The 6,000-nt window shown below is 47.4% G+C and overlaps 1 long non-coding RNA gene across 2 annotated transcripts in view; it reads left to right on the forward strand.

Annotated features, from left to right (window-relative positions):
• Window positions 1-5,555, forward strand: part of LOC129146011 (uncharacterized) — a 65,904-nt gene extending 60,349 nt beyond the window's left edge. For both annotated transcript variants that reach the window (XR_008552312.1, XR_008552311.1), the window contains one exon: window positions 5,346-5,555. This is a non-coding gene — a long non-coding RNA (uncharacterized LOC129146011). The remainder of the gene's footprint in view (window positions 1-5,345) is intronic.
• Window positions 5,556-6,000: the final 445 nt, after the last annotated feature.

Raw genomic sequence — 6,000 nt, forward strand, 5'->3', positions numbered from 1 at the left:
CTGGAAGGACTGGGTTGGAATATGATTTGCATAAATGAAATAATGTATTATTGTACTGCATGAAGTAGGGATATAGTCCGTGTCACTTTCCTTTCTTAGAAACTAGGGATGGAGGAAAAGACATTTTAGAGGTCCATGTTGGCATGAGAATTTGTAGGACAATTCCGTGACTCATAGTGGTTTTGGTTCTTACTATTTTCCAATCCACATATTGGGAACTCCCTTCTGATATCAACTTTCACCCCATTCTGTTGAAATTAAAGCATGTGATCAGTTAATTAGCCCTCGGTGCTGTGTTACCGAGCACCAGCTATGTGCCAGGCACGCCCTCCCCCGCTCGTTCACTCTGTTTTCTTTAACAGGCAGTAGGACCATCACGTCTGTCTGTGATACAGGGTTTTAGTTTTATGCCCAGAAAATAGAATAGAAATTCAGTAGGAAGTGGGGGCTGCAAATGAGATAGGAACACAAGAGCGCTTTGAAATTGTGAAGTATGCCACAGTTGTCAGGGCTACTGATGGTGAGATTTATTTCAGGTTTTGAGTCCTGTACCCCAATGGGAAGAGCAGGGGCCTGGGGGCAGGGGGAGGAAGCCATTCAAAGCTTTGGATAAGGGAGGGCTTGGGGGGGAGAAGCTTTGAATGGAAATGAGTTTAAATTACACCACTAAGTAACACCCTTAGTCAAAAGAAAAACCTTAATAATGGAAGTAGGAAGAAGGGAAGTAGGAAGTAGGGACCAGTGCTCTGCCCCAGGGAACTCTGAGGGCGTAGGGTTCCATGCCGACTGGTGGACGATGGAGATTGGAGCGGAACACTGAACCTTCCTGGACTGGAGGAGAACTGGTGACCCTTTTGGTCTCAGTATGACTGAATGTGAAGCCCCCCACTCCCATCCGAGATTCCTCCTGCGCTCTATTTTTCAAACCCTGTCCTCCCTTCTCAGCTTGCACACATCTTGGTCAATTACATTTGCTTGTGATTTCTGTAGGACGTTATTATTTAACATTGCAGTTTATAGTCTTCTGATTTTTTTCTTTTGATTTTTAGAGTTCACTGTCCTTTATCTATGATGTCCCTGGGAGTATGTTATGAGAGCCTGACAAGAGGAACCCATCTGTGTTCCTTTGTGTAACGCAGCCAGAGGATGTGCAGATAGAGGATGAAGAAAAGTTTAATGCTATACTTTTATGTCCTGTTGCCTCCTGTATCAGTTCTCCATCCCACATCCCCACCTTCGTGATCGTCCACCCTTCATTGCCTTCCTCCTCCCTCCCCAGGTTGTTCACGCCATTTTTTTTTATATAACACTATAACTTGGATTCTTTTCCTGCTTGATTCTGAACATAAAACTCTCAAAAAAAATATTGAGGGGGAGGAGGAGGATCAGGCTACACAAATTAGAGCCTGGCAGAGACATACAAATGAAACTGTGAGCTGGGTGCCAGATACTAAGAGTGCAGCATACAAGAGATGGGCTGGGGTTGGAAGTCAGGTTACTTGGGGAGTTCTTCCTGAAAGAGGAGAATGCTGAGCAGGGCTTGAACGAAAGGAAGGAATTGACTGAGATAAAATCAAGAAAGGGATATGCCAGGCAGGGCTGGTGTGAGGGTCTGGAGGGAGAGAGAATAAGAAACAGGTTTGCTTTGCTTAAAGACAAGAGTGCCCATGGTAGAACTGCAGCACGAAACGTGAATTCTGAAGCTTACACTGAGGAGGAGTGGTTTGAAATTCGGGGTAATTGTGAGCCACCCCTGGCCCTCGAGGAAAAGAAGGAAGGCCAGGATGACGGTGAAGAGATGGCAAGATGGAAACCAGGGGCTCGAAGGAAGCTATTTCTGTTGTCCCGATTCTGACCAGAGAGCTGGTCAATGAGCTGGCTAGGGTGTGGGGAGAGCAGGGCGGTGGAGGACTCGGGGAGGGGGCGAAGATACAGGGAGCACATTGTTTCTTCAAAGCTTGCATCACACGTTTCTTCCCCTTGAACAAAACCCTCTGTTTTCAGCTCCTGCTGACTCATCCCTCCCTTTCCCCTTCTCCCCATTCGAGGAGCTCTCCCAGCCCTCCCAGCCGGCGGAGACCTGCGTCTGTGAGCCGCGCCAGTGGGGGGAGAAGGCCTAGGACGCCTGGGTTTTACCCTTTTGTGTCTCTTTATTTGCCTGGTTTTAGATCCTTACCTGAACCTAAAGAAAACTAGAAGGAATCTTTTAATCTCTTCCAGGTTGGTTGACCTTTGACTCATTTCAATTGAACAGAGAAGAGCTAGACCTTCCCGAGCTTTCCCTGATTACTTTATTGCTCAGGCCACTCACTATCCCAGGCTTTTCTTTCTGTCTTTCTTTTTTTAATCACATCTGTGAAATTCTGGGGAAGGTGGTGCCTGAATATGGGCTCTTTGAAGAGATATTGAGGTCTGGAGGCCTAGTACCCCAAAAGTCTTATTCATCCTCGGAAAGGGTTAATATTGTAAGATGGGCCGAAGTCATTTTGGGGAGATTATATATATATATATATATATATATACACACACACACATAATATTATATCTAAGTTTGCACTGGGAAACTAAGTCAAAGCAGAAAGATAATGCCTGGTGAGTGATACAGACAACTCAGTTCTATTGAAATTCTGGGGAAAGGGGGTGAATTGTGATGGGATGAGTAGGCAAAGCTTCACTGAAATGGTAGGATTTTCAGGAAAACGTGAAGACCGTATAGGGAGGAGAACATTCTGTATGAGCAAAATAGTGCAAAGTCATGGGAGGAGGCGGGTGAAAGACCCACTCTCGGGAGCCGACCACAGCTTTCTCTGAACTTCTCAAGGTCAAGGATGCTATCTAGGCACCTTTGCTTTCTCGACATGCCAGAGATAGAGTAGCCAAATGTTAAGTACGTATTTGTTGGCTACATGAATGACCCATTTATCTGGCACGGATGGAGAGGTCATGTGAGGCTCTTGAAAGAAGCTCTGTAGGCTTCAGAGGAGGGGGGATGACATGCAAAGGCTATTTAATGAGATTGCTCTTGGGAACATACTTTGGAAAAGAGACAGAGGCAGGGAGATCAGTTAGGGTGCTAGTGTAGAAGCTGAGATAAGAAGTGCTAAGCTGAGGTGAGAAATGCCAGCCGTAATGGGTGGTGATGGGGAGCGGCGAGAAGGTAGGGGGGGGGGGGGGGGGGGGGGGGGGGGGGCCGAGGTGAAGCTGGAAGTTCTTGACTTTGCTGGCTAGTAAAATAGTGATACCTCTAACAGAAAACGAGGAAGGAAGAGACACTGGTTTTGGAGGGCTTATGATTGCATTTTAGATTCAGCTGGTTGAAGGCCCTGGGAGAGGCCCTACCAGGGAAGTTCATCAGGCATTGGAAGTGAAAAGACGTTGGGGAGAGAAAAAATTCAGGTATGGAAGGACAGATTCAGAATCAGCCACTTAGAAATAATCATTGAAGCTGTGAAAATGGAAGAGATAGTTGAAAAAAAAAGTGTCTGGAGGAAAAATTGTTAAGTGGGAGGCATCTCCTATCCGAGAGAGTGCATCACAGGACCACCTTTAATGTCCAGCTCCTGTCTTGTTCTTAAAAGATGGGGTTAAGTAGCTCTAGAAACACAAAAGACCTGATGATGCTTAGCCCTCTGCAGATCTCTCTCATCTCCACTGAAGTCCAGACCTGGGCCTGTATAGCAATAGCCTGGGTTTTCATGGAAAAATTTTTTAGCTCATTTGGCTGAAACTGTCTATCCTAAGTAAGTGTGTCTGTCTTCTTAATTTTCAACTCCCTAGAGAAGAGGAAGAAATAAATACTTGAGCATTTCTGTTCAGGCTCACTTAGAGTGCTCATGCTTCGATGCAAACCTGTCTTGCACCCATTTATGAGGGACTAAGAACCTCGGTCTGGGAAGTGGGTGGGTGGGGTAGACAGTGATTTGTTCCTGAGCCCCAGACGCTTCGCCGGACTTTTTCATAACTCCCCACCCTTCTTACTTTTCATCCAGAGATCTCAAAGCCCTAAACAAGCCTTGATCCTCCCTGACCCCCTGAGTCATCTTCTGCTTCCGTTTTCCCAGATGGGGGGGCAGTGGGATACCATGTTTGGGGATGGCTGCTCGGTGGATAGATGGGGAAGTAGGGGGAAGCCATGGGGATCCAGGTGCCCCTTCCCAAATGTAGGGGTGGCGTGAGAGGCAGGCATCAAGGTGGCTCTGTGTAGTTTGGTTTTAGCTCGTCCTTTTGTGGTTGTTTTATGACTGAAGAGACTCGGATAAAGAGTCCGAGCTGGAGAAATTGAAGAACAAACAAAGCTGTAAAAGACGCCGATAAAATTCCTCCCAGCTCAGAGTAGTCTTTGGAGCCTCTCTCAAGAATCTCAGGGTAATCTGGAAAGAATAATTAAGTCTCATAGCCCCCAGTTGGGACTAGGGCTGGGCCAAATTAGGAGAAGGGGGCACTGAGAAAGATGTCCCTTCTCCCCCTCTCCTCTCAAGGGGCCCAGGCATACAAGCATCCTATTTGTAGGATGTTATGAGGATGGTGGGGAAATAGGGGGGTGAATAATGGGAAATAGTGATAGTTTGCAAAAATCCTGTTTATTGAGGTGTGCTCAAGAATCTGGGGGCAGGACAGATGACAGAGACTCTGCACTGGAGAAACAAAGAATGGAGGCTAGCGGGGTGGGAATGATAGGCCCTGGGACTATGAAGATAGTGGGGGTGCATGGGGTGGTAGGAAGAATGGGCCTTGACAGGGAGGAAGGAGCTTGGATCGAGGGCGTGGCATGTGGGGGGCGGAGTAGGTCTCAACTGGGGGCTTGTGAAGCCAACAGATCCAGATTTGGGGGCTAATAGAACAGGAGTTCTGGATGGGGGCAATTGTGTGAGCATAGGCAGGAGGGATCTGAGGTGAGCTTGGATGGTGGGGGTTAGCGGGAACATCTGTTTGAGCGAAGAAGAAGGGAACTCTGGGAGGGAACTCAGCTGAGGTGAGTGGTTAGAAAGCTTTTTTTTCCCAAACCAGCTCTTTTTTCTGTTCTTTGTTCCAAACGAATGAGTGTATTGGTCACAAAGAGAAATATTATGAGCAGCTATGACTTATGGGTGGGAGGGAAAGAGTTGGTGGGGAAGTGTGTGTGGAGGGGAGCCTTAGAGACGACTGGTTTCCATGGTGATGGCCGAAATCTTCATTTCTATTCTCCTGATTTCTGTAGCAGGTCAAGAGAAGGTGTAAGAAAGAACTGCTACCTTTTTATTTTTTATTTTTTTTAAAGAAAACCGAGACCTTGGGTGGAATGGGGAGGTGAAATGGGGATAGAGTCTCTACTTCCAAAATTGAGATATCATCTCTAATTTCTCTAGATATATTCAAGAAGTTTATGGATGAGAGAAGCAGCAGAAGCTAGGACCCCTACTTCCCCACGGGGTGATCTGGGACTCCAGGACACGGCTTCAAGCACAGCCATCCTAGCCTGAGTCTAGACAGATGGGCCTGTCCCCTGAAGCCGGAGACTAAGCTTGAGTACCTGCAGTGCAATGATCCTGCAATTTTCCTCACAGCAATAAAAACCTGTTTACCACACACCGAGTCTCCCCAGCTCTTCAAGGAGCCTCAGTACAGTCTGGCTGCTGTTGGGCACAGGGTATTGAATCAGAGATGAGGCTGATAATGGTGGGTGGGTAGGAAAGGCCAGTGAAGAAAGTGTTGCTTCGCCGGCCCTGGCGTCAAATGTGTACGGCCTGGGTACTGTAAAGAGCCCGGCTGTACAATTCTGTCCACTTTCCCTGTGAGGGCCAGAGAGCTTGCGTGACTCACCAAAGGACGCCTTACATACCGAGGATTCAGACTTGCTTTGTGTCCCAGAGGACCCTGACTTTTGCCCCAGTCATACCCCCTTTGTAATCAGCTCGGAGTCAAGGTGGGTGCTCAGATGCCCAACACAATGAGATCATGTCTTAGGCACAGTAGCTTCTATGTGCTCCTCAAATTCCTCCCACCTGCCTGACTTGTCTAGTG

The sequence above is a fragment of the Talpa occidentalis genome, unplaced genomic scaffold (genome assembly GCF_014898055.3).
Source record: "Talpa occidentalis isolate TD23 unplaced genomic scaffold, MPIMG_talOcc4v2.1 talOcc4.16, whole genome shotgun sequence".
Classification (NCBI taxonomy): Eukaryota; Metazoa; Chordata; class Mammalia; order Eulipotyphla; family Talpidae; genus Talpa; species Talpa occidentalis.